The sequence below is a fragment of the Bos taurus genome, chromosome 22 (genome assembly GCF_002263795.3).
Source record: "Bos taurus isolate L1 Dominette 01449 registration number 42190680 breed Hereford chromosome 22, ARS-UCD2.0, whole genome shotgun sequence".
NCBI classification, from domain to species: domain Eukaryota; kingdom Metazoa; phylum Chordata; class Mammalia; order Artiodactyla; family Bovidae; genus Bos; species Bos taurus.
The window spans coordinates 55,408,840-55,422,093 of NC_037349.1; the positions used below are offsets into that span (position 1 = coordinate 55,408,840).

A 13,254-nucleotide genomic window follows, 5' to 3' on the forward strand; every position below is an offset into this window, starting at 1 on the left:
CTAAAACCAGAGCTCGTGTGTCCCCCATTGTAACGGGAACCGGCCGATATATCTCAAACCTACAGTGATGGCATCTCATTTTTCTTTAATAGGCCTGGAGGTAGTCTGAGTTGTTTTTACACATACACTGTGTGTTCTAGCTGACTTCCTTCTGGAAAGCTCTCTAAGCCTTCTAACGCCCAGTGATTTGACCTGGCTTTTAAAACTCCAGATTCTTGGTAAGACGTCCATGTCCACGTGTTAGGCACTGGGGCCATTAACCCCAGACCCCAGCCTCTCGGTTACAGTTCGGGGCTTCTTTGCTGTGTAGCCTACGTCAGTCTGCACAGGACTGAATTCTGGGTAAAGTCTCTGCGCTCTGAGATGGCAAGCTGGCTTTGAAAATTTGTCTTAGGTCTCATCTTAGGAGAAGCACCATCTTGACCGGTTTCTCTAAAAAGTTAACTCAGATTTGACCAACAGTGTTGATAAATTTGATTATTTTTAGATGCTCAAAAACTTCGAGTAATTTTTTCTTTCTTTCTTCTTCAAAAGTAGACTAAGCTCTGGTTTTATCACGCTGCATCCCAAGTGTCCATGTTGAGAGTTAAACGTTACCATTTGTAGGTGGTTATCCACGAGCTCATACTTTCCGTGGGTTCTCGAGGGCGTCTGATACCTCTGTGCCTGAGCCAAGGCCTCAGGGATGTCTGCGTGCACTTTCGTCTTCAGAAATGCAGGTTTTAGGATTATGTGCTCTTCAGCACAGTACCTTTTTTTTTTTCCTTTGAATGTCTGAGCTAATTAGTCTCAAAATAACTTGGCAGTATTAATTTTCATATTGAAATTGTTTGACACAAGTGTCAGAGACTTCTCTGTGGCTTTATCTAGGTCTAGTTAGTCAAATGAGGTGAAGATAATTAGGTTCTCTAAGCGAAATGCAAACACTCATTTTTTTTTCTCCTTGTTCTATTTCTAATTAAATTAGCCCCAGAGATACTGTTTATAAAAGGATCACGAGCATATCTGCTAGTTGCCATCCCTCATATTCTTTGAAAGCGCATAGCTTTGCATTTTTCCTTCACGCTTATTCTGAGCCTTGAATTAAGTGTAGATAGTATTTTTTTGTTAGCAAAGTATTTCCTCTTAGTGGTCATTCTGAGGGTCCTGCTTTACGTAAACACGCTGGACGACTTAATAAAGCTGACTTGGGTTTAACAGCTGTGCTGTTCCCAGAGCGACCACTTTTCATGTGGTCCGGGTATCACGTTTCTTTTGTGCTGAAAAGGTTGCTTCATGGGTGCCTGTATTTCCTTACAGTAGAAGCCTAGCATTTACTTACTTGGCTACCTTACTCATTTGCTTAGGAGAATGTCATTCTCTATTATCTGCAGACCCAGCATTAATACTTTGAAATGACAGATGCAGTTACATTTTCATCTCTGTGTATGAATTTTTCTTAATGCATATTAGCATGATATTTTTTTTATACTGAGTCATATCATAGTTGTTTTTGTTTCAAACATTCTTTGGGGCTAAAAATGACTTTTAAAAATTTCTCCTTTGACATCCATGAAGTAATTTTTTCCTTTGGTACTTTTCAGTATTTTTGCTTCCCCCCACTCCCCGCCCCCCATAGGACTAAGGCCATACTTGTGTCTTGATATTACTTCCATGAAGTACTATTATGATTTTAAAAAGCAAAGTACTAAATAGAATGGGCTTCCCAGGTGGCGCAGTGGTAAAGAATCTGCCTGCCAACACATGACATGTGGGTTTGATCCCTGGATTGGGAAGAATGGCAACCTGCTCCAGCGTTCTTGCCTGGAAAATTCCATGGACCGAGGAGCCTGGTCCAGGGCTGCAGTCCATGGGGTTGAAAAGAGTCAGACACGACTGAGCACGCGCACACACACACACAAGGCCATTCTTGTGTCTTGATTTAACCATAAAAACAGACAGATTGGAGAGGTAGAATAAGCTGTGCTGAGTAATAATGCCTTCCTTACCTTATTTATGCAAATAAAACATAGGCTTTTTATAAGGCCTGAGCTGGGGAAGAGTACAGTTCCCTACTTAGGTGTCAGGGAAGCTAGATCATCTACACTCACATTGTTCCTTATCCTAGTTGATTTCAGCTTGGTGTGCAGCCAGGTGAATTATTCCATCTTCCAGGAAAAATACTGGAGGATCTGAAGGGAGGGGGGCAGTGAGGAGTCGCTTTCATTCTGATTTCTGTGCATTGCCTTGTAAGACTTTCTAAAATGATAGATAGTATCTGTCACTGGAATTTAAAAAACCCTATTTCAAGGTTTGTGTCTTTCTTTTCTTTCTTTTTTTTAGGTTTTCAGAGCCAAATAGTTTTGTGGAATTGCTACCAGAGGGAAAAGTATAATTTTGAAACCAATATTCTTGAAAGGATTTCTCATCATACTTTGAATTAATCTATAGTTTTTAGATTTTTCACCTAGATAATTTGGGGGAAGTTAGGGTATTTGGAGGGGTACCTTTCTGCTTTGATATGATTTTTAACTTGCAGGCAAGCTGTGGGAATAGTACAAGGAACTGCTTTACCCAGATCTCCCCGTTGTTTATACTTTTCTGCATTTGTGTGTATGTGATCTTCTCCCTCCCTCCCTCTCCTTTTTCTTTCTTTCTGTTTTGTTTTTTACCGTGCTGGGTCTTCGTTGCTGTGCTCCGGCTTTCTCTAGGTGTAGTGAGCAGGGACCAGTCTTCCAACGTGGGGCTGCTCATTGTGGTGGTTTCCTGGTTGCAGAGCTTGGGCTCCAGGGTGCGTGGGCTCAGCAGTTGTGGCTCATGGGGTTAGTTGACCTGTGACATGTGGGATCTTAGTGCCCGGACTAGGGATTGAACCTGTGTCCCCTGCATCGGCAGGTGGATTCTTAACCACTGGACCAGCAGGGAAGTCCCCCTCCTCTTTTTCTTGAAACTCTGGGAATGAGTTGGAGACATTGTGATTGTTTACAGCTAAATACATCAGTGTATGTTTCCTCAGAAAAAGATTCCTGTCTTACCTAAGCAGAATGCACTGATCAAATGCAGGCAGGTAAATGTTTGCATAATACTGACCTGACGCACAGTCTGCGTTTCAGGTGGTGTTATTTGTACCAGTAATGTCCTTCATAAGCATTTTCTCCAGACCAGAATCCGAGTCAGGAGGATCAGGCGTTCAGGTGTCGTGTCTGTCTGGCTTCCCTCGGTCTGGAGAAGTTCCTTAGCTTTTCTTCATCTTTCCTTAACTTGAACACTGACGTTGTGCCAGTTATCTTGTAGAATTTCCCTCTGTTTGGATCTGTCTGCTGTTTCCTTATGACTAGATTCAAGTTATGAATTTTTGGCAGAGAAGAGATGGTGTGTCCTCATGTCAGGAGGCACATGGTGAAGTTACCCCCCTTTGGTAGTGAGAATTTCCCCCTTTCTGTGTTAGTAACTACCTTCCCCCACGGTGAGAAGCCCGGCTCCCATTACACTGGCTGATTCACTGAACTACACAGAAAGTAGTTCCAATTGCTAGTCCCTCCCATTGCAGATAGTAAGCCTACCGCCTGGAATTTGATCATTGTGCACGGTTCTTATTTTCTAGGTACAGTTTGCATACATAAAAATGCAGAAATCTCAAAAGACTTAATTCTATACTTTGGACAAACACATACACCCATGTAACGTACATTTCCGTCAAGGCACAGAGTGTATCCCTTACCCCGGAAAGTTTCCTTGTGCCCCTTCGGAGACAGTCTTGGGGGGGGGGAGCAATATGCTGAGTATTGTGACCATTCTCTTTCCCAAGGATTAAAACTAGGTCCCCTCTGGTGCTGATGGAACTGCAGCCTTGTTTCTGGGACCCAGCAGTTGACTGGAACCTTCTGTTGGACCTTCCAAGTCAGGAACAGGGCCGTGCCCGAGGAGACTGCAGGCAGGGGACTCTTGCTGTGGTTGCACGATTCCGTCACTCCGCACCTTGGCAGTGTTGCAGGGACAGCCTGTTATGAGGAAGCAGGCCCGAAACTCCGCTCTCATACCATCTGGGACTGCCTAGTGCCCAGATGCAGCAAGATGTGCCCAGAAACCTGATCTTCAGATTTTAATTAGCCATTAGCAACCCTAATACTATACTCATCCTGGTGTTTACAGTACGCCGGGCCCTTCTGTTGATGGGCTGTGAGTAACCTTCCCAAAGTGACTTGTTATTGGCTGTTCATGTGCACCTGTGTGCGCATCTTGCGGACAGAGGCTGGTGGAAGAATACACGCCAGCTCTGGCGTCATCATACGGTCAGCTGTGCGTTCATTGCCTTCGGCAGAGCCCGGCCATCATTTTTCTTTTGATATTATGTAATCCTACCTTTCTTCTCTCACTTCTCTTTTCTTTGTTAATTGAAGAAGTGTGAAAAGTCAACATTAAACTCAAGTATTTAAAAATCTTTTAAGAAAAACCTCTACCCCAGAGCAACCTTTTTCCTAAAAGTTCTGCTGATGCGCTGTTGGGACGAAAAGACAAAGGCTGGGTTTGGAAGGAGAAATGGGACTCTCACTGTCTGTCCGCAGTCGTTCGTTTACTCAGCGGACATGTGAGTCCCTGCTGTGTGCCAGAGATGCAGAGATGATTAAAACAGCCGCTGCCTTCAGAGAACACTAACAAGAGAGCGCTTTAGTCACTAAGTTGCATCCGACTCTTGTGACTCCGTGGACTGTAGCCCACCAGGCTCCTCTATCCATGGGATTCTCCAAGCAAGAATACTGGAGTGGGTTGCCATTTCCTTCTCCAGGGGGATCTTCCTGACCCAGGGGTCGAACTCGGGTCTCCTGCATTGCAGGCAGATTCTTTACTGACTGAGCCAAGAGTGAGGGAGACCTATAAACCAATACTAATCTCCCTAACACTGTGATGTGCTCCAGAGTCAAGGCATAGCCTCTTGTTTTCATGTTTTGCCATGCCGTGCAAGTTGCAGGATATCCTCTAGTGGGGGTGTCCTGGTACCATTTAGCTTTGTAAATGGGGAAGACCCGGGAAGGCCTCTGAGCAGCTTCTAAGCTGACGTTAAAGGATAAGGAGGAATGTGTAGAGATCCATGGGAGAGAGGACATGGGGGAGATATTCCAGGCCCCGGGAATCACACGGGCGACAGCCAGGGCAAGAGAACATGGCAGGTTTCTGAAGGCGTTCTGGGGAGCGGCACGCCTCATTCCCTCATTCCCCTTGTCTTGGTGAGTTGTTTCCATCTTGGTGGTTCCTGAGTGCAATCTGGCTGTATTTCCTCTGGCCCTTGAGGCTCTTTCTCACCTAGCACTGGGCTTAGGGGGTTTCCTAGCCTGAGGAGTCCAGCCGCTGCAGCCCCGGCATGGGGGTAGGGGCCCAGGAAGACAGGCGGGGCTTTTCACGGTGCTCCCCGCTCTGCCCGCTTCCCTTTCTTCGGTTACATGAGTCAGTCGGATGAGATAAGCTCTGGCTCCCTGCTGACCCTTGACGTTGCTAGCTTTTATATTTCCTTTCCTTGCTTTTTTCTGTAGTCCCCAAGCAATGCGTTTTCATTGCAGAAAAATCAACAAGTATATTTAAGGATAAAGAAATAATTCACTATATCCTAGCCGTGCAGATCATTGTCAGATATTGATGTCTGCCCTTCTGGACTTAAAAATCACCTATATTTTAGACTGAAGTGAAAGTGTTAGTTGCTCAATCGTGTGCAACTCTTTGCAACCCTGTGAACTGTAGCCCACCAGGCTCCTCTGTCCATGAAACTTCCCAGGCAAGAATATCAAAGTGGGTAGTCATTCCCTTCTCCAGAGGATCTTCCCAACCCAGGTATGGAACCCAGGTCTTCTGCATTGCCGGAAGATTCTTGAATGGTCTAAGCCACCAGGGAAGCCTATATTTTATAGATATGTGCAGGTAATTTTTCTCTCTGAGCACTGCTGTTATAAGCCTGAAATCAGCTTTAGAGAGAGGAATTTGTGCTGCTGCATCAAGCACACTCTCGGCCTCTCTGATCTGATACAGGATTTTAAATCTCAACCACTTACAAGAACTGGCAGGAGCCCAATCGGAAGAGCCATCCACAGCGCAGGCCAGGAATTCTTGCATGCAGCCTCTCAGTGGCAACTACTACTCAGAACTGGGCTGCAGCCAGGTTTTCCTTCTCCTTTCCAAAAGGGACGTAAATCTCTGATTTGGAAAATGATGAGTAACCCCCAGGTTCCCTTTTTCTACCTCATTTACCCAGCGAGGCCCCGAGTCTTCTGTTTTAATGTGTGATGGATCCCATATGTATGGCCGCGTTGTGTAAAACTGTATCCCACATCTCGTCCTTAGCAGCTAGGGTTTCCCCAACCCCCCAGAACTGCTCAGATCCCAAAAGGAGGCGAAACATCCAGCCTGAGCCAGTATGGAGTGTTTTAGCTGCAGGCCCCTAACCTCACAGCTCTTGGCTCTTCACCTCCTTGAAAAGCCTTGGACGGTTCTCCCTTTGCTTCAATTTCCTCATCCATAGAGCGGGGAAAATATTTTCTGTCTCCCAGGGAAATCGCAATGGCTGACGTGTATCCAGTTCCCTGTGACCAAGTAGCAAGGCCTCTGCCTGCTCCTGGGACTCATGTCGACATCAGAAACAAGAGGAAAACACAGACCGTTGTGATTGCGCTAGGTCTCCCCGAGTTTGTTTCTCCCCTCCTGGGCTCGCTGTTGCCCAGCAGGTACAGTGAAAGGCCTGGTTGAAAGTGCAGGCTGCCTTGGCTTTGAGAGGCCGCAGAAACCTTCCGTCGTGGTCCCTGACGACTGTTGATGCCAAAACCTCCCCTGTGATTCCAGAGAACTCAGCCTTGCTGGTTACGTCTAACCTGTGGTCTTCTGAGACCACCCAATCAGTGCTTACTGCTTTCCCTGTCACTTAAGGTCAAAGACCCGCCTTGCCTGTCCAAACAGTTTTTTTTTTTTCCTCACAGTATTTCTTTTAACATCCAGACCAGAAAATTTAGGGCTGTGTTCTCCTTAGAAGGTTCCAGGGGCTGCCTAGCTCAAGTGTAGTTTTCACGTTACTGAAAATCTGGGTTCCTTTCAGTTTGGAATTAATCTCGTTTGCTTTTAGCCTTCTGCCTTCCCCAGCTATTGATACGTGCTTCTGGGCCTCATTCAGACTGATGAAGGCAGTATAAACCCTGCTCCCGTGAGACATGGAAGCCACACACAATTTTGTAGACGATTTCATTGGCTTTGTGAAGTCCCTCAAGTATGCCTGTGGATCCTCGGAAGGCATCCCTGCTCTGAGGTTTCTTTGGGTTTTGGGGGCAGGCGGGGGGTTGGGATGACATTCCCATTCTCCTGACGAGATGCTGCAGGCTGTGGATGTCGCCAGCCAGCCCCACCATGAGCTCTCTGTGCGGCCTGGGAAAGTAGCCCCCTCTCTCTGGGGAGTCCTTTCCCTCAGCTGTAGTAAAGGGAGACGCCTGGGCTGCTTTACCACTGAGTTTTGTTCCACAACTTGGAGATTGTGGCCTCACTTGGTCAGCTACTTTCTTTAGGCTGAGCTACATCCAGGTGGGGGAGGGAGGAGACTCTGACCCTGCTCGGTTCTAGGAGTTAGTTGCCACTACTCCAGTGGCCCATGGGTTTGTTTTCTGATGGGCAAAGAGCCCCAGCTGCCGTCTGCTCATGTTCCTTCTTGTTTCTGTAATACATTCATTGTCTTGCCTCCTCCCTCTACCCCTCACACCTTTGTAAGCGGGGGAGGGAAGAACATGGCAGTAACTGCTGTTTTTTAAAATAAGAGGGCTTCACTAGTAGCTCAGCTGGTAAAGAATCGCCTGCAGTGCTGGAGACCCCAGTTTGATTCCTGGGTGGGGAAGATCCGCTGGAGAACGGATAGGTTCCCACTCCAGGACATAAGGACACCATCAGCTTGAATTGGGAAACCATTTATGGACATTCATGCTTATCTTGTACAGACACAGTGGGAATAAAAGAAAGCGGAAGTGAAGTCGCTCAGTCGTGTCCGACTCTTTGCAATGCCATGGACTGTAGCCTACCAGGTTCCTCCATCCATGGGATTTTCCAGGCAAGAATACTGGAGTGGGTTGCCATTACCTTCTCCAGGAGATCTTCCTGACCCAGGGAGTCAACCCAGGTCTCCCGCATTGTAGGCAGACGCTTTACTGTCTGAGCCATCAGGGAAGCTGGAAATAAAATTATGTATATATACATTAAACTGTTTAAATTGAGTACTTAAACTCATGTAAATATATATTTGGCTGTTTATTTTCACAACCATTATTCAACAAATGTTGGGAGCTTTTGTTTCATGAAACGTTTTGGGATGATACAGAGGTCAAGAAGATAGCCTATGAAGTTTCTGATGGTATCTTTCTGGATGAGGTAGGAAAATGACACCACACGATTCCGTATGTCAGGCGTATCAACTTATTTAAACATGTTTTCCCAAGAGATGTTCCTAAGCTTGGAAGGGATAACCATTTCATAGGAAGTAGTAGGAACTGATGAAATACGCTTTGAACGGTGAGAGAAATGAATGAGTGCTTTGTAGTTGAATAAACAAGCAGCATGACAGGGAGGGACGGGAAGGTGGGCTGTGCCCCCAGGGCTGAGTCAGGCAGGGAGCTGAGGTGTGGGGGCAGACACCCTCTGGCTGCCAGTGCATAGGCACGATCTATCATGAAGCTGTACGTGGTAATTGGAATCAAACGGTACATCCCAGTGCTCTGGGTATTGGTTCAGCTGAGCCGCTTTCCAGCTTTTACTGCCTCATTCGCTTGAGTCGATGCTTTCGATGATTTGTTATTGTGTTGGAAGACCATTTCCAAAGTATATTAAACCAAAGAGCCTTTGGGATTCATCAAAGATGACTTAACATTTTCTGAAAGGACGCATTCTGGCAGTGAGCTCTTTGCAGGCTTTTGCTTGCTCTCTTGCAGGATTCTAAAAGTCTCCATTTTATTATTTTCTGAAAGGTCTTCCGATATCCTGTCCAGGTATTTCTAAAAGTACTTATCACTGCAGCCTTTCTTGCCCTAGAAAATGTGAAAGAACCATTTGAGAACATCCTATTCCTGAAGTTACTGTTGTTATAACTTGTTTATATCACATCATATGTGATCATAGTGATAAATTTTACAGTGTCTGGCCTTTCCTAGTTTTCAGTAATTCTTCCAGCATAAAAGTTTTATTAAGGTTTTTTATTTTTCTTAACACGGAAGAAAACACTGCATGTTCCTGTTTGCTGGAGTATCTTAAGGGCTGGCTAAAGCACACACTGAAGTTAGACATCTTAAATTTATAGCTGTCAGACTAAAACTGGGGAAATATCTGCTCTGTGGTCCTGGCAGGGCTGCAGGCGTGCCGAAGGTGAACAGTCGGTGGGAGAGCAGACATGGCAAAGTTTGTTAAATTATAAGAATCGTCTTGACACTGAGTGAGCAGACACCGGGCAGATTCGTAAGGCATAGCAGCATCGCTGGGACACGCGCTCATTCCCCACGAGGACTGCTTTGCCGGCCGTGATGAATGTCACAGCCCGCAGTCAGAACTCCAGGCAGCCTAGGTGTCTTGGCAGTTGGCTTGAGTCACTGAAGCGCATGGATATCTTTAAGACCTTTACTGGCACTCCAGCTTCAAACGGAAGTCCAGGCAGAAGTACATTTTCGTGTTGTTTGCAAAGGCAAGAGAGAGAATCTGGGTTTTCCCCCAGCTCCAGGTTGAACTTCACATTTCCCTTGCGTTTTATGTCAACATTTACCTGAAGGACCCCGAAGGGAGATGATGGCAAAAGTGGGGGTTTGAAGCGAGTGGCAGTGATTCACTGTCGCATTAAAAACCCCTCACCTGTCCTGAGCATGAACATGAACTCCATGTTGCTCTTTCTTTGAGAAGGAAGCCTGAGCAGAAAACCAGCCATGGGCTTGCCACTCTGCCCACATCCAGATTTTCTGTTAGTTCAGTCTGACCTGACGAACTTGACTTCAATCACATGCAAGTGGATTTAAAAACTAAAAAATAAATGAGAGCAAAATGGTTTCCTGGTAGATCAGTATATATGTGTGTGTGTTAGTTGCTTAGTCGGGTCTGACTCTTTGCGACCCCATGGACTGTAGCCCACCAGGCTCTTCCGTCCATGAAATTCTCCAGGCAAGAATACTGGAGTGGGTTGCCATAAGGAAGAGAACAAAAACACACGCGTGCCACTTGGCTCTGCTGGAGGAATAGGAGTTTTATTTCACAACATCTGGTGTTCTTTGCCTAATCACTCACTGCTCCCTATTACTGAGAATATTCCAATAGGCACTTACTTAATACCTGAAAGATGAGACCCGCATCACCCTATCATGCTGTCTGCAAAAGGACTGAAAGTCCCCAGAAATGGGCTGTTTCAGGGACCCCTGGGGGCAGGTGGGGAGGGGGTGCAGCACAGGGGGTGTGTGGTAACTCAAAACAGTTGACAAGTTCTTCTTGGGAAATTGCTTCAGATCTCACAATATTTTTCTCCTCATAGCCTCAGCAGTGGCAAATTCTTGACCTTTGAGGGTGGGTTTGATTTTTTGGAAAAGGCCAAAAGCAGCTTGAAGCCGTGTGTCGTGAATAAAAGGAATGAGCCATTTGCAAAAAAAAAATGTTTCAAATTTTTGTTGATGTTGTTCAGTCGCTTAGTCGTGTCCAACTCTCTGTGACCCCCATGGACTGCAGCATGCTAGGCTTCCCTGACCTTCGCCATCTCCCAGAGTTTGCTCAAACTCATGTCCATTGAGTCAGTGATGTTTAAAGAACGGCAGAGGCTTCAGACAGCTTGCAGGTCTGAACGCGTGCGAGCTCCTGTCCCAGGGAACTCCAGGTATACAGGCCTGGCAGAAAGGCAACAGGCCCCTTGGACAGGGTTCGTGCACTAGAAACGAGCACCGGCTCTCAAGACAGTGCCACCTAGTAGCTACGTGACCTGTGGCGAGTGTCTGGAAGTCTCTGTGGCTCAGTTTCCTCAGGGGGAGAAGGCCTGTGGTTCTTCCTTGGTGGCAGTGAGGATTAAAGAGAAGCAGGTGTGCCGAGTGTCTGGATGCGGCACCACTCTGTACATGTCTCCACCACAGCCCCCCGCTGTAGTTTTCCTACTTATTTCACTGTGTTGGTCTTAGTTGTGACACACAGGATGTTGCGTTGCGGTTCACAGGCTCTCGAGTTGTATGGCAGGCTCAGTAGTTGCTGTGTGCAAGCTTAGCTGCCCCAAGGCCTGTGGGATCTCAGTTCCCAGACCAGGGATCGAACCCACGTCCCCTGCATTGCAAGGCGGATTCTTAACTGCTGGACCACCAGGCACGTCCTTCTGTAAATGTTTTTGATCGCTCCTTTGTGCAAGCGGAGATCAGGTGCCATTCTCATTGTCCTTTAAAAATGCGCTCACTTTGTAATTTACAGACATAATAAACTTTCTATCTTCAGAAGTTGACAAAAAAACCCCGAGATGAATTGGAAAAAAAAAAGCAATTTTTGTAAAAATTTGTAAAAAAAATTAGGAGGTCAGCAAATATTAAACGTGCAGGCTGTTAGATTCTTTGTCTTTTTCTTTCCTTTTCTCTTTTCTTTTCTAGTAGGCTGTTCACCCAGGGCTCTATTTATTAACCAAAATGAAATGCGGTTTAATGTTCCCAGGATTGTGCACTCGGGGCAGGGGTGAATCTTCTAATTTCCTGGAGATCTCTGCAGGTATATGTAGCCAGGGTTGGGCCCACAGCTTGAGAGGAGCTGATGCGAACCTTGGGGAAAGGCTTCTGCCTGTGTTCCCTCTGAACTCTGCGTCTCCCTGTGCTCTTAGAGGCAAGGCCCCGAGGGTCTGGAGGGCAGCTCTGTGCCAGCACCAGGCCATGTCTGTGGGTTCTCATCCCTGCCCCTCACTGCTGCTCACAGGCCCGTCTCCTGCCTCTTCCTGGAGCTGTGAGTGGGTTGGAGGCCAGTGCAGCGGGAGCTGAGTGCATCAGCTGCCTGGGCGGCGGCATTTCCGCCCTCCTTGGCATCCCCTGATGGATGTCTTCCCAGTCTCCCTTTCAAGCTTCCTGTGAAGAGGCTAGCAAGGGGGCTTCCCAGTCTATCAGGTGGAGAGATCACTTGACTCAGAGAAGTCGCATGAGAGCCCAGGACTCCCAGTTCATTTACCTGCTGTATTAAAAACAGCTCTCAGACAGTGAGGTGGAAGGCTTACCTCACACTCGGAGTATTCCAGTATACTCATCTGGGGGCAGAGGGGAAGAGTCCACTTTACGTTTTCAACAGTTTCAAGGGTGGATTGGGGACCGCGCTGGTGGCATGGCGCAGCAGAGGAGTCCACCCGCCAGTGCAGGGGTCACAGGTTCGATCCCTGGTCCGGAGAGACTCCACGTGCTGCAGAGCAGCTGAGACCATGCGCCACAAGCACTGAGCCCCTATGCCTAGAGACTGTGCCCAGCCACAGGGGGCCACAGCAACGAGACGCCCGTGCTCTGCGCCTGGGGAGTAGCCCCCGCTCACTGCAACTAGATAAAAGCCAGCAACGAAGACCCAGTGCAGCCAAAAAAAGAAATAATAAAAAAAAAAAAGAATAGATTGGTTAAGCTCCTTGATGAATGAGTTGGTTGACTACCCTTGGGGAACTTGTCTTTTTAAAGGGGAATTCTGATACCCAGAGGAGCGTGCTGAACGTGCTTCTCGGGGTCGTGACTTCAGAAGGTGTCGTTGGGAATGTCGCTTGGGCTGGAGCGATGGCTGGTGCTGCCTCCCTCCAGCAGCCCAGATGCAGGCTGGGAGAGGGGAGTGAGGATTTCAGAGGTTTTCCTCAAGAAACTGTTCATGGCAAACGTAGTTCACTCTCCTATTTGGGTCAATTTTCAGCTTCAATTTGTTTAAAAAAACATTTGAAGGGAAGGGACATACAGCTGTTAGGGATCCAAAAGAAGTGCTGTTTTGAAAGTTTCGCATTTACTTAAGGAAGTAGGAGAGTTGCTTCCCATTATTCCTGTGAATACAGATACTGTCTAAGTGACATCATTTCGAGCAGAGTACTGCGTCCAGGTGGTTTAGGGGAATTCCTGGAGGCAAAAAAAGGAAAGAAAAAAAAAAAAAAAGGCTTGGGTATTATTGCGTTCTAGGGGCCAGAAATGGAATGATGGTATTTTTGGCAGGCTCCCAGGCCCAGAAAAACCCACACCCCAAGGCCGTCTCTGTAGCTTCCTGTGGTTTTCCCACTGAAGAGGAACAGCTTTTCTCTTAGAGTGTCCAGGCTGGCAAGCGAGT

The 13,254-nt window shown here is 46.9% G+C and overlaps 1 protein-coding gene across 22 annotated transcripts in view; it reads left to right on the top strand.

Annotated features, from left to right (window-relative positions):
• The window catches only part of ATG7 (autophagy related 7), a 274,102-nt gene that overhangs the window by 104,353 nt on the left and 156,495 nt on the right, over window positions 1-13,254 (top strand).